The sequence below is a fragment of the Polypterus senegalus genome, chromosome 1, assembly GCF_016835505.1.
Source record: "Polypterus senegalus isolate Bchr_013 chromosome 1, ASM1683550v1, whole genome shotgun sequence".
NCBI classification, from domain to species: Eukaryota; Metazoa; Chordata; class Cladistia; order Polypteriformes; family Polypteridae; genus Polypterus; species Polypterus senegalus.
This window is the reverse complement of record NC_053154.1, coordinates 36393826-36418743: the sequence shown is the minus strand read 5'-3', so window position 1 is coordinate 36418743 and position 24918 is coordinate 36393826. Positions and strand designations below refer to the sequence as shown.

Sequence of the window (24918 nt, the reverse complement as noted above, 5' to 3'; positions counted from 1 at the left end):
TAGATAGATAGATAGATAGATAGATAGATAGATAGATAGATAGATAGATAGATAGATAGATAGATAGATAGATAGATAGATAGTGTGGCATGAAGGGAGCACTCCAGCTCCCTCAACCTGACACAAACAGACACAAGCACAAGTTCAGGTTTATTTGGTGGGAAACTCTTCCCAATCATTTCCCACAGCATAAACACAAGTACAAATAAGCAGCACACAGCAATGCCTTTTCTTCTTCTTTTATGCAGCACCTGGGAGTACTTCCAGTATCCCATAAGTGTGGTCATGAAGCAGGTGAGGTGGGAGCCTGATGAAATAGGGCTTAGCAGTCCCTCCTGGCAGCATCCCCTGGCACCCCCCATGGGACCCAACAAGGCTGAATAACCAAACTCCAACTCCCATGTAGCCCTATGGGAATTTTTGGTGTTGCAGTAACCCATTGGGGGTTAGGGCTGAAATTTAGTGTCACTGGGGAGATAATGTCCTAATGTCCTGTGCACATTCTATCCCCTGGTTCTTCCAGTATAAAGGAGTCCCAGGTGGGTAAGGGTGCCAGCTGTCCACCACAATAGATAGACAGAAAAAATGTAAATGAATCAGGTCTCCAATGCATTGCAATTGATAAACACCTCCACACTGCAAGGACTGGGGGAGCAAGCAGGGTCAGAGCATTACCTCCCCCGGAATGCTAAATGGCAGCCCCCCAAGGTCGCAGTGATGCCTCAGACTCCCACAAGGCTTCATTTAAATTGGAGTTGCATACAGCCCTGTTGGGATCCGGGGGTGCCGCCAAGGGGTGCTACAGCTGATCCTGAGCTTGTGTAGGCGGTTCTTTCACCACACCCGGAAGTGCTGCCGGAAGTAGGTCATCCAGCACCTGAAGCATTTCCGGGTAACATATTAAAGGAGCCAGCAGACACTACTCAGGGAGCCAGAGTCAGGAGGAAGGAGACAAAGCTTGCCAAGGAGGAGTGGAGAAGAAAAAGACTGAAAGAAAAGAAGAAGAAGAGAATGTATTGTGTTCAGGTGTATTGATTGGGCTTGTGCGTAAGACTGTGTTGTACTTGTGGGAACAAGGAAGGCGTTTCACACAAGTGAAGAAAAACAAAATTCACCTGTGCTTTTATAAGTGTGTCTCCTGCATCTGTCTGTGTCAGGTTGGGTGGCTGGCAAGCCCCCTCCTGGTGTCACAACACCTAAGTATAATTTTATTTCTAAATGTACTCTTCACCATTAGGTATATAACTTTACTCTTCAGCCCACTTTAAATTAAACTTTATTAATCCCCAAGGGAAATTTAGATGCATACAGCAGCAGAAACATAAATTGCAAGAATACAGACTCACGGGACAGATAATACAATCAATCAATCAATCATTCAGTCAATAATTAAATAAAAACTGGAAAATTTTAGTTTGGGGCATTGGGAGGAAGCATTGAATTGCCTGCTAACAACAGACAGAAAAGACCCCCAGATGCTCTTCTTAGCAAAATGTGGTGAAATGAGCCTGTGGCTATAATTGCTCCAAGACAGCATCTCCGGGAGGAGATGGAGAGGATTTTTCATGATGGCATCCAGTTTTCCCACCACTCACTTTTCCACAACAGCTTCCAGTGTGTCTGGGGTTTGCCTTGTGATGGGGTAGGCTTTCCTGATAAGTTTGTCCAGGCATTGTGTGTCTTAAATTCAAGTTGCTTTCCATCATAATGCAGCAAAGATCAATACACTGGCCACATCTGACTGATAGAACATTTCCAGCAACTTGCTGCATACACCAGAAGACCAGAGTCTCCTCAGGAAATACATTCTGCTCTAGCCCTCCTTGTCCAATGCCAGAGTGTGGTCAGACCAGTCCAGGTTGGTGTTTATACAAAACCCCTGGTACTTGTAGCTCTATACCACTTCTACATCCTCCCCTGAATGGTGACTGGTCTCAGAAGCTCTTTGGCATGTTGAATGTCCACCACGGGCTCTTTTGTCTTATTGATGTTGAGCTGCAAGTGGTTCTCCCTACACCACATGACAAAGTCCTCCACAACCTTTCTGTACTCTGATTTGTTTCTGTTTTTAACAAAGCCTATGACTGAAGAGACATCTGAGAATTTCTGGAGTGGGTAAGCGCTGGTAGTACACTGGAAGTCCATTATGTTGAGGGCAACCAGGTAGAGAGACTGGATGACTCCCTGAGATGCTCCAGTATTACACACCACCATTTCTAACACACAGTCCCTCAGCCTCACAAACTGTTGTTTGTAGGTCAGGAAGTCCATCAGGTCAGGAGATTGTGGGGGCATCAAAACGCATAGCCTTGAACTTTTTCCCCAGCTGATGAGACAGAATGTTGTTAAAGGCACTTGAAAAATCAAATAATGTTATCCTGACTGTGGTGCTGACTTTATCCAAGTGGGAGTAGGCTCTGTGGTACATGAGGATCAGAGTATTCTCCAAACTGCAGGGGATCCAGATGTTCGAGATCTTTACCACACATTACAGAAACAAACTCTATCCTTTCTGGAGTGTGTAAAACACAATATGTCATTTTAAACAAAGCTAAACTTTCTAGTATCATGACTTGACCTCTTTCACGTTCCGAGCACGTATCTCTTTTGTCCTAAATCGCCTTCCATAGTCCTAAAGTCCTGAAGCGGGAGAATTATGATAGCGCGAACACGTCAGGTCAGAGGTCAACTAGCCCTGGGCAGCGGTCGGAGGAGGAGGTAACTGGCAGCTTTGATTCATTTAGGTTCTGTTGGGGACACGAATCTCCCAGTGGGACATTTTGACGTTCTAAGTGGTATCCAGCCTGGCAGAATTCGGAATTAGATATTCTGTGCCATTTCGTCGAGTTGTGACGTCGCCCTGGCCGGTCCTCAAGCAGTCCACTGTGAGAATAAGTTGACACCGATTGATGGCAGGTCGCCAGGCACCTGTCCATCACTGAGATGCTGCGTTCCGCTTCACAACCGGAGACGGGTAATACTACCAGTTACAGTTAACGAGCGGTGTCGTCTTTTTGTCAGAACTCGTTCCTCTGTTTTGTGAGAGAAGGATCGCGCGGCATATCCACCGCGAGTCGGCGCCACATTCAGCTTTACGGTTATTTTACTGGATATAATCATCACATGTATTTTTTTCAGAATGACGTATGTTAACGGCCTTGTGCACTTAAAAAATTCTTTACTTATAACTCATCAACTCTTCTTTGTAATTTGCGGCGTAGGCAAGCTTCGGTAGAATGCTGACTTTACTTAACCACCATAATTGCGTTGTTCCACCGTTAGATCATTTATTCATTTTTTGTGGTTTTCTCCTCAGAACAAGGTTCCAAGTTGGAATCCGCCCTGGACGGGATGACAGACCACATCAGGGTGCAATCAGTCTTTCTATTTAATGCAGCACCCTTCAGGTGTGCAACAAGGTAACAAAACAGAATTACAACATAAAAGTATAAATGTAATGGCCTCACAGCACTGTAAATGTGTTATATTTTCAATATACAGTACATGATGGCCATTTAGAAAGTGTTGATTAGTATGTACTGCGACAAATTAAGCTATCTGAACCTCCATTGCCAGAAATACTTAATCTTTGTGTCATAGGTTTTCTCAGTTTATCAGTCAATCCATTTTTGTTTTATATAATATTTTGTGCAGTTGAATAAAAATTATAATAATACATTTTATTTATATAGTGCCTTTCCCATGCTCAAGGCGCTTACAGAATATAAGAAAGAACGGAAGGATATACAGTATATAGCATTATACTAAACCAGATAAATAAATAAAGAAGATTAAGACAGTAAATTCAGAGGAAAGCCTAACAGACATCATAATTGATGGTCTCGCACACACACAGGTTACATGAGCATCTTGACAGAGAGGTAAACTTAGAGAAGGGTAATAAAAGTCAAGTAGAGCTAAAAGCCTTCCTGGACAGATGAGTTTTGAGTTGTTTTTTAAAATAATTCATGGAGTCAGCTGACCTGATTAATTTCGGTAGGTCATTCCAGAGTCTGGGCGCTATACAGCTGAAGGCCCTGCTGTCACCCATGGAGTGTAGATTAGTGTGGGGCACAACAAGATTGCCAGAATCAGAGGACCTTAGTGGGCGGGAAGGCACATAGTGATGGAGAAGGTCACTGATGAATGGCACAAAGGTGTTTAGCACTGCTTCCCTGTAGTTGAAGGAAACTGAGTTTGATTCTCAACATGTTGACTTTCCGTGTGGCGTTTTTGTGTTCTTCCCACGTCTGGTTTCCTGTTTTTGGAGAGTAGTAGTTAGTGCTGCATGTGTCCATTTTCTGAACTCCTCTTTTTCGCTGCCAACAAACAAGATGCCAGAGGCTGTCCTTTCAGAAAAACCTTGTAAGACTGAAGCCAACCTTGAATGAGGTGCTAGTGTGTCACAAGGCACATGCAGATACACTTTAGTTAACATACCACCTTTCACAAAGTACTTTGTAAAGTAAATATAATTATTATGAAGGGGAAAGAGACAAGATATTGCACTGGATACATGTATCATCATCATTACGTGCCGTGTTGTATGATGGTCTTGGACAATCATGGTCTTTCATCTCTCTCTAATTCTCATACCTTTTTTAAAAACGTTTGTCTCTCCATCCTTAGATGTGACTCGTGAATATTTTCCACTGTCAAGTGTAACAACATCTTCCACTAATTTTCCCTGTCACTGCACAATGATCAAGCTTTCACTTGCCATTTCCTGATTGTTGATATCATTTTTCTTCTTACTCTGCATTTTCTCACCATTTCCTTATAGTATTCTGTCTTTCATTATATAAACAAATTAAAACATGGACCTGTTTATGAAAATGTTAATGTTCAGTTATGATTAATGTGGGTAAATGTGGCATTTGCAAAAGTGTTGTCTCTCTTTCAATTGTAAGGTTTAAACTCATTAAGGTGTTAGTCTGGTCAAGAATTGTCATCAGTTGACAATTTCTAATAACAGTTCCAGAGCCTAATAAATTCATTGATTCTTCAAACATTGTGCAAGACTTAACAACAATGTGCTCATCTAAGAAACTGAATAAGTATCTGAAAATTTAACTAATTTAATATTACCTAATGCCTGCAAAGCAGGAGAAAGGAATTAAAAGATATCAAAGTGCTCCCAGCTAGCAATTTTCACAGTCCAAAATGTCATTTAAGAAAAAGTCAAGGGAAAACATGGATGTCAAGAAAAGTTCGGGAAGACCAAGAAAAGTCAATGCACGATGACACCTTTTATTGGCTAACTGAACAGATTACAATATGCAAGCTTTCAAAGCCGCTCAGCCTCCTTCTTCATGCAGGTTGTTATGGATTACTGGTTGCCGGAAGAAGGGGCCCGAGTGGCTTTGAAAGCTTGCATATTGTAATCTGTTCAGTTAGCCAATAAAAGGTGTCATTTTGTTTGACTTCTCTTTGCAGCTCTAAAGGGTTAGCGCAGCACAACACCCAACTACTGGAAGACCAAGAAAACGGACAGTTTGACTGAATCTACTGTAAGTATTCAAGGTAGACAGCAAGCAGGAAGCCATATAAGCAGTGCTTTTTGTGACAGCCTAGAGTAAATGTGACAATTTCATTATAATGAACATTATTTACATAGCACAGTCCATTCATGACGTGCAGCTCAGAGCACTTTACAAAGAATTAAAAGAAGACAACACAGTAAAGCAAGCAGTAATCATTGAGAAGCGAAAATGAGAAGAGTAGAATTATAAATTAAAAGCAAAACCACACAAATATAAGAAGAGAGACTCACAATAAATGAAAGTAAATGCTAATCTATTATAAAAACGTAACCTGATGGAACTAACTAATTAGGCATTTTTAACTGCTTGTTACTCATACAGGGTGTCTGACAAAGCTTGGGAACACAAAACCAGAAAGCAGCCATATCACTTCCTTTTTACACTTGGGCCTTAAAAAGGAAAATCCTAACATTTTGATGCATGTTCAGTCGGACACTCCTGAGATGTTCTTCGAAACTAAGCTTTTAAGCACTCTAAAAGCAAACAAAGAACAGCTGTTAAAAGTCAAGACAGACAGGGTAGATCTGTATTCTCAATTTGATTATTGAGGGAGATGAGGAAGTTGATTTGCAAAGCTGGTTGAGCATTTCTAAAGAGATGGGTAGTGGGGCTTTGGAAGGGTAAGGAGGGTATCACCAGAAGTAGCTCAGCTGGGAATTAATCCAGTGTTTAATCGATTTGTGACTTCACTACTGTGTCACCCGCTTAGTAAATCATTTGTCTGTTCATTTTTGGAATGCTTTTGCCTGTCACATGTATTTCTTTTTATTTTATATGCTTATAATATTATCATCCGAGACCTGGATTCATTACTGCTGTCGACAGATATCTTTACAGTTGGAGCACAGGTGGGATACATGACTTTCTCAGGGTCACGGAGTGAGGCAGAGTTGAGAACTGAATTAGCCGCCTTGTGGTGTAAAGTTGAATTCTTTCGACACTCAGTACAGTTACAGGGCTGCAGGTTTTTATTGCAGCCACTGACTTAATTATTAGCCAGTTACTTCTGTTAATAGAGTCTACTTCTTTTGTGTTCATGTTAAATGACTTGATTTTTAAAAATTCAGAAACTTTAACTGCTTCCAGCAGCCAAACAATAATGAGATGCAAAATGAGCCAACAGGTAACCAGATAACTTGACTCCATTTTCCCTAGGTGTCCATTGTATCATTTTTGTTTCAATAAAATATTTGAAAACAGTGAAGTTATGAAAAATATTGAGCTGTTCAGGGCAATAAAACACATTGAAGGTGCTCTCAATAAAAAAACAATAGTTTTGGAAGTGTCCAGTGTGGCAGAACAGGAGCACTAAGAAACTGCAGGGTTAAATAATGTCTTTCAAGAATTAGCTTCGAAGTAAGAAATTGGTTGGAGTAAGAAATGGTGGACCTCTAAGGAAGGAGTTTGAGAGCCCAGAATGAAATAACAACAAGAACAACATTTATTTATATAGCACATTTTCATACAAAAAATGTAGCTCAAAGTGCTTTACAAAATAAAGAATAGAAAAATAGAAGACACAATAAAAAATAAAAATAAGTCAACATTAATTAACATAGAATAAGTAAGGTCCGATGGCCAGGGTGGACAGAAAAAACAAAAAAAAACTCCAGAGGCTGGAGAAAAAAAATAAAATCTGTAGGGATTCCAGACCACGAGACGGCCCAGTCCCCTCTGGGCAATCTACCTAACATAAATCAAACAGTCCTCTTTGTATTTAGGGTTTTCATGGAAGGACTTGATGATGATGGTCATGTATAGACTTTCAGTCCATCAATGTTGGAGCATCATGATGCATTGAGTAGGTGGTGGTGGCACAGGCCGCCACCACAAAGAAACTGGAAAAAGAAACAGAAGAGAGAGTTGGGGTCAGTGCGGATTTTAGAGCCACTATGAATAGTTATTATGAAGAATTGAACATACAGAGTATCAGGATTAAGTTAAGGTGAAATTATAAAAAGGCCATGTTAAAGTAATGTGTTTTCAGCAGTGTTTTAAAGTGCTCCACTATATTAGCCTGGCGAATTCCTATTGGCAGGCTTTTCCAGATTTTAGGTGTATAGCAGCAGAAGGCCGCCTCACCACTTCTTTTAAGTTTAGTTCTTAGAATTCTAAGCAGACACTCATTTGAAGATCTAAGGTTACAATTTGGAATATAAGGTGTCAGACATTCCGATATATAAGATGGAGCGAGATTATTTAAGGCTTTATAAACCATAAGCAGAATTTTAAAGTCAATCCTGAATGACACAGGCAACCAGTGTAGTGACATCAAAACTGGAGAAATGTGTTCGGATTTTCTTTTCCCAGTTAGGATTCTAGCAGCTGCATTCTGCACTCGTTGCAAGTGATTTATGTCTTTTTTGGGTAGTCCTGAGAGGAGTGCGTTACAGTAATCTAGTTGACTGAAAACAAAAGCATGAATTAATTTCTCAGCATCTTTCAATGATATAAGAGGTCTAACTTTTGCTATGTTTCTTAAGTGAAAAAATGCTGTCCTAGTGGTCTGATGAATATGCGATTTAAAATTCAGCCTACAGTTAACAGTTACTCCTAAGTTTTTTACTTCCGTCTTAACTTTTAATCCTAATGCATCAAGTTTATTTCTGATAACCTCGTTGAATCCATTTTTGCCAATTACCAAGATTTCAGTTTTCTTTTTATTTAGCTTGAGAAAATTAATATTCATCCATTCAGAAATACCAGTAAGACATTGTGTTAGTGAATCGAGAGAGTCGGAGTCATCAGGTGCTATTGATAAGTACAGCTGTGTGTCATCAGACCAAATTAAATGCTTTCACCAGGATAGATTTACCTGAATTACATAGTATAATCTCTCAACTGAAACCGTCCACCTGCGTCCTTGACCCAATACCAACCAGGTTTTTCAAAGAAATATCAGGCGTGCTAATTGACAATATTCTGGACATAGTTAATTCGTCATTAGATACGGGGGTCTTTCCAGACTGTCTTAAGACTGCTGTAGTTAAACCCCTGCTCAAGAAAAATAATCTTGACCCCTCTGCCTTTGAAAATTTTAGACCCATCTCTAACCTGCCCTTCTTAAGTAAAATTCTAGAGAAGGCAGTCATTATGCAGTTAAATGACCACCTAAATAAACCTGCTATTCTTGATAAATTTCAGTCAGGCTTCAGAACAAATCACAGCACAGAAACTGCACTTGTTAAAGTAGTAAATGACTTGCGGGTAAATGCAGACAGAGGCCATTTATCTGTTCTCATCCTCTTAGATCTGAGTGCTGCATTTGACACCATTGATCACAATATTCTTAGAAATCGCCTTAGTCAATGGGTGGGCCTCTCTGGCAGTGTCTTAAATTGGTTTGAATCCTACCTGGCAGGTAGAAAATTCTTTGTGAGTTGTGGTAATCAAATCTCAAAGACACATGATATCCGATATGGTGTTCCACAAGGCTCTATCCTGGGTCCACTGCTCTTCTCAATCTACATGCTTCCGTTAGGTCAGATTATCTCAGGTTACAACGTGAGCTACCACAGCTATGCTGATGACACACAGCTGTACTTATCAATAGCACCTGATGACTCCGACTCTTTCGATACACTAACACAATGTCTTACTGGTATTTCTGAATGGATGAATAGTAATTTTCTCAAACTAAATAAAGAGAAAACTGAAATTTTAGTAATTGGCAATAATGGATTCAGTGAGGTTATCAGAAATAAACTTGATGCACTAGGATTAAAAGTTAAGACGGAAGTAAAAAATTTAGGGGTAACCATTGACTGTAATCTGAATTTTAAATCGCATATTCATCAGACCACTAGGACAGCATTTTTTCACTTAAGAAACATAGCAAAAGTTAGACCTCTTATATCATTGAAAGATGCTGAGAGATTAATTCACGCTTTTGTTTTCAGTAGACTAGATTACTGTAATGCACTCCTCTCAGGACTACCCAAAAAAGACATCAATCACTTGCAACGAGTGCAGAATGCAGCTGCTAGAATCCTAACTGGGAAAAGAAAATCCAACACATTTCTCCAGTTTTGATGTCACTACACTGGTTGCCTGTGTCATTCAGGATTGACTTTAAAATACTGCTTATGGTTTATAAAGCCTTAAATAATCTCGCTCCATCTTATATATCGGAATGCCTGACACGTTATATTCCAAATCGTGACCTTAGATCTTCAAATGAGTGTCTCCTTATAATTCCAAAAGCTAAACTTAAAAGAAGTGGTGAGGCGGCCTTCTGCTGTTATGCACCTAAAATCTGGAATAGCCTGCCAATAGGAATTCGCCAGGCTAATATAGTGGAGCACTTTAAAACACTGCTGAAAACACATTACTTTAACATGGCCTTTTCATAACTTCACTTTAACTTAATACTGATACTCTGTATGTTCAATTCTTCATAATAACTATTCACAGTGGCTCCAAAATCCATACTGACCCCAACTCTCTCTTCTGTTTCTTTTTCCGGTTTCTTTGTGGTGGCGGCCTGCGCCACCACCACCTACTCAAAGCATCATGATGCACCAACATTGATGGACTGAAAGCCAGAAGTCTACGTGACCATCATCATCAGGTCCTTCCATGAAAACCCTAAATACAAAGAGGACTGTTTGATTTATGTTAGGTAGATTGCCCAGAGGGGACTGGGTGGTCTCGTGGTCTGGAATCCCTACAGATTTTATTTTTTCTCCAGCCTTTGGAGTTTTTTTTTGTTTTTCTGTCCACCCTGGCCATCGGACCTTACTTATTCTATGTTAATTAATGTTGACTTATGTTTATCTTTTATTGTGTCTTCTATTTCTCTATTCATTTTGTAAAGCACTTTGAGCTACATTTTTTGTATGAATATGTGCTATATAAATAAATGTTGATTGATTGATTGATTGATTGATCAGCATAGCTGTGGTAGCTCACGTTGTGCCCCGAGATAATCTGACCTAACGTAAGCATGTAGATTGAGAACAGCAGCGGACCCAGCATAGAGCCTTGTGGAACACCATATTGGATATCATGTGTCTTTGAGATGTGATTACCACAACTCACAAAGAATTTTCTACCTGCCAGGTAGGATTCAAACCAATTTAAGACCGTGCAAGAGAGGCCCACCCATTGACTAAGGCGATTTCTAAGAATATTATGATCAATGGTGTCAAATGCGGCACTCAGATGTAAGAGGATGAGAACAGATAAATGGCCTCTGTCTGCATTCACCCGCAAGTTATTTACTACTTTAACGAGTGCAGTTTCTGTGCTGTGATTTGTTCTGAAGCCTGACTGAAATTTATCAAGAATAGCAGGTTTATTGAGATGGTCATTTAATTGCAAAATGACTGACATCTCTAGAATTTTACTTAAGAAGGGCAGGGTAGACATGGGTCTAAAATTTTCAAAGGCAGAGGGGTCAAGATTATTTTTCTTGAGCAGGGGTTTAACTACAGCAGTCTTAAGACAGTCTGGGAAGACCCCCGTATCTAATGACAAATTTACTATGTCAGGAATATTGTCAGTTAGCACGCCTGATACTTTAAATGGTCATATGTTAGCTCTCTTTGCATTGCATTATTGCTCTACTACTGATTAAGAAAGAAAGAAAGAAATGTGGGTTCTGAGTTGTAAGAAGCAAGTCAGTTAAAATGTATGCAGTAGACGGATCTTCCATTAGCAGCAGTGTCCAAGGTAAGAGCTGCCACCCTTTTTATATTTTCATGCTCTATATTTTTAATCTTTCAGTGTCTTTTCACCGACATTACCATTCGATTTGACTCCCTACCCCTTTTCCTGGATAACTGACCCTTTGGAGGAGTCATATAGATGCCTCCACATGCAGGTGCGGCACACAAATGATCTTCAAAGATTAGAGTCGCTCCAGCTTCACTCTGATCACAATAGGAGGCAGCTGCTTGACTTTTTCTTTGGGACAGATTGAACATAATGGCAGCCGGTACAGCTGCTGCAGGGTAGAAATTGTTATCCGCAGGGTAGGAGTGGAACGTGCCAATTTAAGTAAGGGTGAGGCCTTTTAAATTGGCAGGTAAGATTTGCCCACCGGTTGCTCAGCACTTGCCAGTGCTGCTTTATGTAGGTGACTGTCACATACTGATCTGCTAGGCTGCGTGGTGTTCATCTGGCTCTGCACTGACTGTTGACTGTGTAGAATGAGTAGAGCAGCTGGGGCAGGAAACAAAAGAAAATAAAGAAGAGCAGGGCAGCACACGGCAGCAGGAATTCACGACATGTTACAACATGAGTGTCAGCTCACAAGTCTGCACAGCTTTCATCATCTCACTTCTCTCACCTTCAGAGCAGTCTCTCCTGCTTCTGAAAACATTTTCTAAAGGGGAAGCCAAGACTTCAGTAGTGGGTTTTTATTTTTAAACACTAAGTCCACATCTTCATCCACATACACTAAACGTGCCTATAAAGATAACATTTTATCTGTAGATTTGGGAATGAGGACAATGTGAGACTAGCAAGGAAGCTGCCCAAGGAAACAATTGGAGCAAAGAAGTCCTTTGTCACATGGCCAGGTCACATTTGACCCTAACTGCCTTAGACATGGTCAGCCAGAGCGATAAAAAGAGAGTAGAGCTTTGTCAGCCCTTTGTTGGGTGCTGAGTCACCAGGCCTCTCCCAGCCTGCAGCATTCCTAGGACGATTTGGAGAGCAGCTCAGCACAGGCAGCAGAATTTCCCGTGCTGCAAGTACCTGCTTGCTCCAGCGATTAAAAGCCCCTTTCAAAGGGAAGCTGCATTCCAGTGCCATGAAGACAGTAAAACCGCAGTGCTACAGGCGCTGCTGACTGTATGTGGCGTGCCGGAGTGTGCAGCCCACAGGCTGCCAGGTCTGTTTGTGAAGCGCCGTGCATGGCACACTTTAAAACTTGTCTTTTATTAAGCTATACTGTACTCTCTTGTGTGACTTGTATTTATTTTATACTGCTCTGTCAAATCATGTCAGTTCATTTTCACTTGCAAGACCTCCGTAAAGTTTATTTCCTTTTCATTTATTGTGTGTTATAATTTATTATGATTTTAACTTGGAATTGTACACTTGCTTGGTTGCTAAAGTCGTACAATGTTCTGTGAATGGTGCTATGTAAAACTTAGATTAATGGATTGACCTGCCAGGCCAGTACAGAAGCTCCTTTAATTTAAATCCCAATATGAAATTCCTTGCTATTATTATGGCCAGAATTTCTGCTGGTTGACCACCATTTTCTCTATACTAAGACTGTAACCTTGAGGTCACTTTGGAAATCCTTATAAGCAGATCATTGGTTTAAAGCGGAGGTGGTGTAGTCATAGTGCTAGGGTTGTTCTCCAGCAAAGAAATCTTCATGAACTCCTGTCTTGATGTCATTCAGCAAGTCTGACTTTTTTTTTTTTTTTTTAAACTGGCAGGTTCTGCATATTGGCAGCTCTAGCTGGCACCAAAAGGTCCAAGTTCAATTCAGTTTATTTTTGTATAGTGCTCTTCATTGAGTATAGTTTCAGAGTGGTTTGCACGTATGATATAAACGACTTGATGTACACACATAAAACTACAGTTTGTCTAAAACTTGCAGAAAAACAAACTACTGTTTAAAATGTTATTGTTGAGATATGGCAAACTGACAATGGAAGAGAGCAAAACAAAAACTCCAGTCAGCGGTATTCCTGAAGAATATTCACCTCTTGGGGCCTTACAGTCCTTTGTAACACAATATTACAGATAAAGCTGCAGTCCTGGACACCCTGACCAACTGGCTGTCCACCTCCTCCTGGCCATTCTACAGAATAGGTTTGTGCTGGTCAGTCCAATATGAAAGGAAAATCTTTTCATCCTTGAAGTTCAAGGCTCCCCCTTAATTCGGATGTCATTCCCAAGGACAGGAGAATAAATTGGAAGCAGAGCAGTGGCACCAAATGTCATAGTAAGATACTGTGAAGAGAAAAAGAATTGAGAAGGGGGTGGACAACATCAAGGAGATCCATGGTGGCTGTAGGTTTTCATCCAACCTTAATCAATTACTTAGTAACCAAGCCTTGCCGGTCTCGGAGCTTATTTAATTTTATGGATTGTTAATTTGCAATGTTAGGATCTTATTTCGTTGATTTTTTTCCTTTCCAAGGATATCATCCAAAAGATTTGAAGCCTAAAACGGATAATTTTCAGTCTGTCACATTTTTCTAATAAGTGTTTTGTTTTAAACCAAATAGTGCATGCTGATTCCACACAGGTGTACATGGAAAAAAGTTAGATGGAGAACCACCAACAAAGGGCACAAGGCAGAAAACAGACCCCAGGCAGGGTGCCAGCCCACCGCAGGGGAACCTTAAATGAAGCACCAAAATGTCACTTAAGCAGTAAGTACTTCATCATCAATAATTGACTTATCATTTAGAAACAGGGTTGGAACAAAAACCTGCAGCCACTGCAGCTGTCCAAGATCGATGCTACCCACTCCTGGAATAGAGGATGGTTAGTAAGTGCTTATAAATATTGGATTACATATAAAACAAATGACTAACCATTAGAAATGCACATTGTACAGTTAATCAGCAGCTTTAGTCAGGGTATGCTGTACTAAAGTCAGGTGTCTTTAGATTTAAAAGCTGAGACTGATGGGTCATCTCATATATCAGCAGACAGATTGTTCCACAGCTTTTTGGCCCTGTAACCAAAAGTTTGGCCATCCGCTGTTGTTTTTTTTAATCCTTGGAATCTTTAGGAGACTGGCATCATGAGATCTAACCATACATTACAGGCTTGATTTTCCTTAATCCAGGGCACCTACTCTTACTATGGTGTGCATGCAGGGTAAGGCACAAACTTTTCAGTTATGTATACAGACATTTTCCATAGATTGTCTGAATCCTATTTTTTCCATTATTTGGCAGCATTAGGCAGAAGGCAGAAATGATTCCTGTAGGGAGTGGCAGTCCAGTGCAGGTCTACTCATGGTTTCATTCACACTAGGCCAATTCAGAGTCACCACTTAAACTGGCATGCATGTCTTTGGGTATGGAAGGAAAACCAACCAAGAGACAAGGAGAAATATGCAAATACTTCACAGATGGTGAGTGGGCTAGGACATGAACCTGCTACCCAGGACCTGCAAGGAAGCAGCACTAGGCGCTCTGCCACCTCCTGTAAAAAGTTATTGTCATCCTTTCACAGTCCAAATACCTGTCTTTGTGGGAACCATCGGGGTAGATGATAGATTTCAAATAACAACGCAGAGATGAAGAGCCAGCAGTATCCAGACATTGCTTATGCTTACAACATGTATTCTCCAGCATGTACCCCCTGACCCCCTAGCCTGTGGGTGATTTAGTCTTTCGACAATAACAACCTAAAAACCTTACATTTTGAAAAGTGATAGTTTAATCTTTCAGCGATGGGTGGCCTGTGTAATTTCAAACCAGCTTGCTTTCATGAGGGAGCATTGGATAATGGATGCTTTAGAATTCTGTCTGCTTGTTTTATGCAGCTTCTTTCTCCTGGCCAGCACCACAGGGAATCAGTCAGTGTGAACAGCAACTGGAGTAAAGTGGGAATTAGAATTGGAAAAGATGTCCTCCTCACGCTTACATTTACTCTGAAAGAGGCGCTAATCCCAAAAAGAAACTTATATTTTATTGTATATAGTGTCTTTCTGCCAGGAGCATCACTATTAAGTACTTTACATGTGTAATACAGTTTGAGTACAGAAACGGTAACTGAATGACCTCAAATGATGTGTGTAGAGATTAAACTAGCCCGCTTGGGTGCTACACTCCAATGCTATAGCCACAAGGCGGCCACACCTGACGTAGGATGTTTTAAGCTGACATGGGAAAATGCATGTAAACACGGGGACAACAGAGAACCACTACCTTAAGCCACACATCAGTCCACTGGAGGAACCACAACCTGCCCTACTAGTTAAAGGGAGCAAGCCCACACTCATATGCTCAACCAATGCTGGGCCAGTTTACACTTACCAGTTAGTCTTAGTTGCATGTTTTTGGAATGTGGTAAAGAACGAGAATCTCTCAGAGGATGACCATGTGAACAAGAGGAGAACATACTGGCCCCTTACTGTATATAAGGTGACTGGACCGAGAATCAAACCCAGCTCCCTGTAATTGTGAGCCAATGTGTTAATATGCTGCTAATTCAGAATAAGTTATTGCAAAGTTACTGCTAATTTAATTCTTATAAAATATAACTTAATATAAGTTATGTAGCAGTTTGAAGTTATAAAGTAGCCTCAGTGAGGTTTAAAGGGCCTTATGAAAGGCTAGGAGTCTACATCAAGGACTTCCATCGTCTCCTTTATACAGGCAGGTGGAAGCTCAACGGTTCACCTTATTTGTTCGCAGTGTCACCCTGGAACAGCATCAAGAGAGTCAGGGCTGTTTTGTCCATCGACTGATTTTCGGAACCTGCTTTTTCCACTTCAGCATTCTGGGACGTGAAAACCTGTCCTGGCAACACAAATCATCCCTGCACAAGATGCCAGTATTATTTTCAATTATTAAAAACATGCAAGAAATATATTTGATTACTGTTTTGAACGTAGAAAATTAACTCCTTTGCTGTAGAATCAAAGTGTTAGTTGACATTTGTTGTTGTTTATCCCCACAGTGACCTTTAATATCAGAGTGAAAACAGATGCTTATAAATAAATTGTAAATATCCTTCCATTTTCTTAACTTGTAGGGTCGCAGGGACTGGATGTAATGCAAATTCAGTGCAAGGCTCATTCACACACAATGAAAAAAAATACATGTATTTGGTAAACAGGAGGAAAGCTCACAGTGACCCATGGAGAGCGTGCAAAATCCACACACATAGTGACTGGGCCACTGGAGCGGTGAAGCACCCGAACACATCAGTATCTGTCTGCTTTTTCTAGCCATCTTCAGAAATAACTGTTTCAGCGAACCCCACCTGTGTGCACAGAGGTTTAAGGGTTAAATACCATTGTAAAGTGTTGCAATTAGTCAGAGCAGCTCCAAAATACAAAGGAGCATTTAGAACAAATCGGGGATTAGGTGAGTGAAAATGATCACTCGAGAAAGTTGAGAATTTGTGTGTGTGTGTGTGTGTGTGTGTGTGTGTGTGTGTGTGTGTGTGTGTGTGTCACCCAATGGGTTCAATCCAAAGACTCCATGGAGTGGCGTCGTAACAAATGAGTGTCTTATAAGCATTGTATGCAGATGGGACAATGAATGTGGAATGTTAGTGTTCTCAATTGTAGAGTTAATCACATAAATATTCTCGTATGAGGAACTAGTAATCATAACACACCGCACCCCATTCAAGAAACCTTGCATTTCTTAAAAGACTTGCATAAATAATCAATATTTGAATGACACTTAAATACAGGTGACAAGTTTGGCATTTTTTTTGGTGAGATTTGTTCTTCTATAAAATAAATGTGATTAAACATTTCAGTTATTCTGTATATAGAAACCTTACATTAGACCGTTAACTTACATTTTAAGCACCAGCACAGCAAAAATAAAATTAAAATCCCCTTTAAAATATTCCTGAGTATTAAAACCGATCCCGGCTGATTTGTCTCAGAATGATTTGGTCCAAAGTCAAGGAGTGGGGTGTACGGGTACAATGGAGACCTGAACACCTTGAATGATGCGAGAACTTTAAGCAGCTGTCGTCCTCTAATGTTCCCCAATGACCAGCCTGGATATTCTCTTGTAATTTCCTTCTGCCTCACATTTCTGGTTTTTAATTTACCTTTGTTATTTTTATAACTCCAGTTGCTTGCTGTGAAGACACAAAAATACACAAAACACCCCAAAAATGTACACATCCTTTGGGTCAAAAATCTCAAAAAAATGAAAATGGAAAAAAATATATTGACACACACTCATACATACTGTATATACATCTTCTTCTTCTTTCGGCTGTTCCTGTTAGGGGTCGCCACAGCAGATCATCTTCTTCCATATCTTTCTGTCCTCTGTGTCTTGTTCTGTTACACCCATCACCTGCATGTCCTCTCTCACCACATCCATAAACCTTCTCTTAGGCCTTCCTCTTTTCCTCTTGCCTGGCAGCTCTGTCTTTAACATCCTTCTCCAATATACCCAGCATCTCTCCGCTGCACTTGTCCAAACCACACAATCTCGCCTCTCTGACTTTGTCTCCCAACCGTCTAACTTGAGCTGACCCTCTAAGGTCTTCATTTCTAATCCTGTCCATCCTGGTCACACCCAGTGCAAATCTTAGCATTTTATATATATATATATATATATATATATATATATATATATATATATATATATATATATATATATATATATATATATATATTGTATAGAATGGTCCAGATCTAATTATGCAATTTTCATTACGCTATAACGTATTAAGTTTATTACACAGAAAATCACCCAAAAAAATCCAAGACCATCGAGAAGTGTGCGAACTGACGACATGAAAAATCGTCTTCACGCCGAACTGGCATCGACCCCATATAAATCAAAGTCATCCAGATGATCTGGATCTGCATAATTAGATCTGGACCACCCTGTGTGTGTGTGTGTATATATATATATATACTCAGCAAAAAAAGAAACGTCCCTTTTTCAGGACTGTGTATTTCAACAATAATGTTTTAAAAATCCAAAACCTTTACAGATCTTCATTGTAAAGGGTTTAAACAATGTTTTCCATGCATGTTCAGTTAACCATAATCAATTGATTAACATGCACCTGTGGAATGGTCGTTAAGACCTTAACAGCTTACAGAACTTACAGAGCTTACACTAAAGAGACTTGTCTACCGACTGTGAAAAACACCCAAAGAAAGATGCCCAGGGTCCCTGCTCATCTGCGTGAACGTGCATTAGGCATGCTGCAGGGAGGCATGAGGACTGCTGATGTGGCTAGGGCAATAAATTGCCATGTCCGCACTGTGAGACGCCTAAGACAGCGCTACAGGGAGACAGGAAGGACAGCTGATCATCCTCGCAGTGGAAGACCACGTGTAACAACACCTGCACAGGATCGGTACATCCGAATATCACACCTGCGTGACAGGTACAGGATGGCCACAACAACTGCCCGAGTCACACCAGGAACACACAATCCCTCCATCAGTGCTCAGACTGTCCGCAATAGGCTGAGAGAGGCTGGACTGAGGGCTTGTAGGCCTGTTGTAAGGCAGGTCCTTACCAGACATCACCAGCAACAATGCCGCCTATGGGCACAAACCCACCTTCTCTGGACCAGACAGGAGTGGCAAAAAGTGCTCTTCACTGATGAGTCACGGTTTTGTCTCACCAGGGGTGATGGACGGATTCGTGTTTATCGTCGAAGGAATTGAGCACGTCTGGGACCTGTTGGATCGCAGGGTGAGGGCTAGGGCCATTCCCCCCAGAAATGTCCAGGAACTTGCAGGTGCCTTGGTGGAAGAGTGGGGTAACATCTCACAGCAAGAACTGACAAATCTGGTCCAGTCCATGAGGAGGAGATGCACTGCAGTACTTCAAGCAGCTGGTGGCCACACCAGATACTGACTGGTACTTTTGATTTTGAGCCTCCCTTCATTTAGGGACACATTGTGAAACATTTTTAGTTTATGTCTTATGGTGTTGACTCTTTTAGTGTTCATACAAATATTTACACATTAAGTTTACTGAAAGTAAAAACACTTGAAAGTCAGAGGACGTTTCTTTTTTTGCTGAGATATATATATATATGTAACCTGAATGTGTGTCAGTGTGTGTGTCTGTTATACAAATCCACACCATTATAGGTGCATTTTTGATAAATTAGCCCTTCTTATAAATAAATAAAATCATTTTTAACAGTAGAGACAGGCAATGGCATGGACAAATTATAAAAACGTATGGATGTCGCTTTTTATCATAGTAATTAATAAAAACAAACACATAAAATAACCACAAGAGAAAGGGGCAAGCAAATCTCGGATTACTACTAGATTACTACTAGAATTGATAGGGTCAAATCTTTTAACTCCATATGTAATTTAGATAGAACGTCTCATCTTAGATAGATAGATACTTTATTAATCCCAAAGGGAAATTCACATAATCCAGCAGCAGAAAACTGATACAAAAAACAATATTAAATTAAAGAGTAATAAAAATGCATGTAAAAGCAGACAATAACTTTGAGTAATGTTAGCATTTACTCCCCCGGGTGGAATTGAAGAGTCGCATAGTGTGGGGGAGGAACGATCTCCTCAGTCTGTCAGTGGAGCAGGACGGTGACAAAAGTCTGTCACTGAAGCTACTCCTCTGCCTGGAGATGACACTGTTCAGTGGATGCAGTGGATTATTCATGATTGACAGGAGTTTGCTTAGTGCCCGTCGCTCTGCCACAGATGTTAAACTGTCCAACTTTACTCCTACAATAGAGCCTGACTTCTTAACAAGTTTGTCCAGGCGTGAGGCGTCTTTCATCTTTATGCTGCCTCCCCAGCACACCACCACGTAGAAGTGGGAACTCGCCACAATCGTCTGGTAGAACATCTGCAGCATCTTATTGCAGATGTTGAAGGATGCCAACCTTCTCAGAAAGTATAGTCTGCTCTGACCTTTCTTACATAGAGCATCAATATTGGCAGTCCAGTCCAATTTATCATCCAGCTGCACTCCCAGATATTTATAGGTCTGCACCCTCTGCACACAGTCACCTCTGATGATCACAGGGTCCATGAGGGGCCTGGGCCTCCAAAAATCCACCACCAGCTCCTTAGTCTTGCTTGTGTTAAGGTGTAAGTGGTTTGAGTCGCACCATTTAACACTGCCCACTCCTGATGCAGCCCACAATAGCAGTGTCATCAGCGAACTTTTGCGCGTGGCAGGACTCCGAGTCATATTGGAAGTCTGATGTATATAGATTGAACAGGACCGGAGAAATTACAGTCCCCTGTGGCGAATCCTGTGTTGCTGACCACAATGTCAGACCTGCAGTTCCCAAGACGCACATATTGAGGTCTGTCTGTAAGATAGTCCATGATCCATGCCACCAGGTGTGAGTCTACTCCCATCTCAGTCAGCTTGTCTCTAAGGAGCAGAAGTTGGATGGTGATGAAGGCACTAGAGAAGTCCAAAAACATAATTCTTACAGCACCACTGCCTCTGTCCAAGTGGGAGAGGGATCGGTGTAGCATATAGATGATGGCATCCTCCGCTCACACCTTCTCCTGGTATGCAAACTGCAGAGGGTCGGGGGCGTGGTGGACTTGTGGCCTCAGGTGGTGAACCAGCAGCCGCTCCATGGTCTTCATCACATGTGACGTCAGAGCAACAGGCCGGAAGTCATTCAGCTCACTAGGACGTGATACCTTTGGGACTGGGGTGATACAAGATGTTTTCCAAAGCCTTGGGACTCTCCCCTGTTCCAGGCTCAGGTTGAAGATGCACTGTAGAGGACTCCCCAGTTCCAACACACAGGCCTTCAGCAGTCGTGGCGATACACCATCTGGACCCGCTGCTTTGCTGGCACGAAGTCTTCTCAGCTCTCTGCTCTCATGGGCTGCTGTAATTGTGGGTGGGGATGTCTCACCTATGCTGGTGTCAGCAGAAGGATGGTTGGAGGATACAGTACTCCGAGGTGAGAGTGGGTTAGGGTGATCAAACCTATTAAAGAAGTTGTTCATTTGGTTTGCTCTCTCCACGTCTGTCTCGATGGTGGCACCCCGCTTCGAGCTGCAGCCAGTGATGATCTTCATCCCATCCCACACTTCCTTCATGCTGTTATTCTGCAACTTCTGCTCCAGCTTTCTCCTGTACTGCTCTTTTGCCGCCCTGAGCTGGACTCGGAGTTCCTTCTGCACGTGCTTGAGCTCATGCTGATCACCGTCTTTAAAAGCCCTTTTCTTCTGGTTCAAAAGGCCTTTGATGTCACTTGTAATCCATGGCTTGTTGTTAGCATAGCATCATACTGTTCTTACTTGAACTACAATGTCCATACAGAAGTTGATGTAATCAGTTGTGCAGTCAACAGCCTCTTCAATGTTCTCACTATGTGACCCCAGCAGGATATCCCAGTCTGTAGTTCCAAAGCAGTCTCTCAGAGCCTGCTCTGCCTCAGGGGACCACTTCCTGAATGAGCGTGCACTTATCAATAGCACCTGATGACTCCGACTCTCTCGATTCACTAACACAATGTCTTACTGGTATTTCTGAATGGATGAATAGTAATTTTCTCAAACTAAATAAAGAAAAAACGGAAATTTTAGTGATTGGCAATAATGGATACAATGAGGTTATCAGAAATAAACTTGATTCATCAGACCACTAGGACAGCATTTTTTCACTTAAGAAACATAGCAAAAGTTAGACCTCTTATATCACTGAAAGATGCTGAGAAATTAATCCACACTTTTGTTTTCAGTCGCCTAGATTACTGTAACGCACTCCTCTCAGGACTACCCAAAAAAGATATAAATCGTTTGCAACAAGTGCAGAATGCAGCTGCTAGAATCTTAACTAGGAACAGAAAATCCGAACACATTTCTCCAGTTTAGATGTCACTACACTGGTTGCCTGTGTCATTCAGGATTGACTTTAAAATTCTGCTTATGGTTTATAAAGCCTTAAATAATCTCGCTCCATCTTATATATCGGAATGCCTGACACCTTATATTCCAAATCGTAACCTCAGATCTTCAAATGAGTGTCTGCTTAGAATTCCAAGAGCTAAACTTAAAACAAGTGGTGAGGCGGCCTTCTGCTGTTATGCACCTAAAATCTGGGATAGCCTGCCAATAGGAATTCGCCAGGCTGATATGGTGGAGCACTTTAAAACACTGCTGAAAACACATTACTTTAACATGGCCTTCTCATAACTTCATTTTAACTTAATCCTGATGCTCTGTATGTTCAATTCATCATAATAACTATTCACAGTGGCTACAAAATCCGTACTGACCCCAACTCTCTCTTCTGTTTCTTTTTCCAGTTTCTTTGTGGTGGCGTCCTGTGCCAACACCACCTACTCAAAACATCATGATGCACCAACATTGATGGACTGAAAGCCAGAAGTCTACGTGACCATCATCATCAAGTCCTTCCATGAGAACCCTAAATACAAAGAGGACTGTTTCATTTATGTTAGGTAGAATACCCAGAGGGGACTGGGCGGTCTCGTGGTCTGGAATCCCTACAGATTTTATTTTTTTTCTCCAGCCGTCTGGAGCTTTTTTTTTGTTTTGTTTTTTCTGTCCACCCTGGCCATCAGACCTTACTCTTATTCTATGTTAATTAATGTTGACTTATTTTTATTTTTTATTGTGTCTTCTATTTTTCTATTCTTCATTTTGTAAAGCACTTTGAGCTACATTTTTTGTATGAAAATGTGCTATATAAATAAATGTTGTTGTTGTTGTTGTAGGTAGCGCCTTCACTCTTGGTTCGTAGTGAGGCTGAAGCAGAACCAGGTTATGATCTGCTTTCCCAAGCGAAGGCAGCGGGGTGGCACTGCACTGTATGTGTCTTTAACGTTTGCATACAGTAGGTCGATAGTCCTATTTCCCCGGGTGTTACAGTCCACCTACTGGACTTACATGCTGTGCTCCTTCACAAAAGTACCTACAAAGGAAATGTCTAAAATAGCGGGGAAGAGTGGGATAACAGTACAGTATGAAATAAAAAAGTTTGAATTGCGTGGACCTCGTAGCCTTTGTGCAGCAGGAGCACAGATTCAGAAACCATCTGCATCTTTGGCCTTGCAAATTTGGGTACGGAACAGTGCAGTTGTAATGGGTGCAAGGCATTAAGCAGCATTTTACCCCACAACCATAAAGGGAGTCTGCAGAGATTGTCCACACAGTAAAAGAATGTGAAAGACGTGCCCAAGGGGCGCCCCTTCTGTACCGTGTGTAGTAATAACATTACAATACTATATATCCCTGCATAATGTTTAGGACAAAGACACATTTTTTCCTTGATTTACCCCTGTGCTCCACAGTTAAAAATCACAAATCAAACATTTCAGACGTGATTAAAGTGCACATTGCAGACTTTCACTTAAGGGGATTTGCATACATTTCAGTCACACCGTGTAGAAATAACAACGCTTTTTCTACATGGTCCCCCATTTCAGGGCACCGTAATGTTTGGGACACAGTAATGGCAGGTCTGCTTCTAGTTTGCAATTCACAGACATCACCAAGTGCTGAGGATCTTCTCTGGTGATTCTCTGCCAAGCCTTTAATGCAACCATCTTTAGCTCCTGCTTATTTCAGGGGATTGCCCCCTTAAGTTTTCTCTTCAGCATGTAGAAGGTCTGCTTTATTGGATTTAAATCAGGTGACTTGGACATTCAAGTATTTTCAATTTTTTAGCTTAGAAAAACTCCTGTGTTGCCTTAGCAGTATGTTTGGGATCGTTATCTTGTTGTAGGATGAAGTGCCGTCCAATGAATTTGGAGACATTCACTGCAACTTGAGGAGATCAGATGTTTCTCTACACCTCAGAATCCATTGTGCCATCAGCAGTTACATCATCAGTGAAGGTAAGTGTGCCTGTAACTTTAGCAGCCATACGTGCCCAGGCCATAACACCCCCACCACCATGTTTAGCAGATGAGGTGGGGTGCTTTGGATCTTGGGCAGTTCCTTTTAGTCCCCACACTTTGCTCTTGTCATCATTCTACTGCAGGTTCATCTTTGTCTTGTTTGTCCACAAGACCTTTTTCCAGAATTCTGCAGGTTCTTTCAAGGCCTTTTTCACAAACTGTAATCTGGTCATCCAGTTTTTGTGGCTAACTAGTGGTTTGCATCTTGCAGTGTGGCCTCTGTGTTTCTGTTCATGAAGTCTTCTGCCGATAGTCATCTCTGGCACCTCCTCATCTGCCCACTGTCTCTGACCTGTCTTGGTGTTTGGGGCTTTTTCTTTACATTGTGAGGATTCGTCTGTCATCAGCACTGGAGGTCTTCCTTGGCCTAGTAGTCTCTCTGTGATCACTGAGCTCACCAGCGTGTTCATCCTTCTTGATGATATTCCAGACAGTGGATTTAGGTCGTCCTAATGTTATACTGACGTCTCTAATGAATTTATTCTTGTTTTTCAGCCTCATAATGGCTTCTTTGGCTTTTATTGACACAGCACTTGTCCTCCTGTTGAACAACGGCAACTGCAGACTCCATTGGGTAGAAGCAAGCTGAGGTATCTTATGAAAATATGAAACACAATTTAATAACATAACATTCTTTTGTTATCTCATATTCTGCATTCAAAAAAGCACAGCAGTATGATTTTATAACACCTTCAGACAGAGAGATTTTTTTTCTAGGGCCTTAAATGTTGAATTCTGTTTTCCCTTTTGTTGTTTTCCTGTTAATTTTCCTATTTCTTGTGTTGTTTGCTCCCTTACTTGTTTCCTAATAATGACAATTAAGGATAAGCAGAGC

The 24918-nt window shown here is 41.2% G+C and overlaps 1 long non-coding RNA gene across 1 annotated transcript; it reads left to right on the top strand.

The window, feature by feature from the left end:
• Positions 1 to 2649: 2649 nt before the first annotated feature.
• Positions 2650 to 22583, top strand: LOC120517792. The gene is made up of 3 exons (XR_005631105.1): positions 2650 to 2718; positions 3317 to 3419; positions 22467 to 22583. It is a non-coding gene; the product is annotated as an uncharacterized LOC120517792 (long non-coding RNA).
• Positions 22584 to 24918: the final 2335 nt, after the last annotated feature.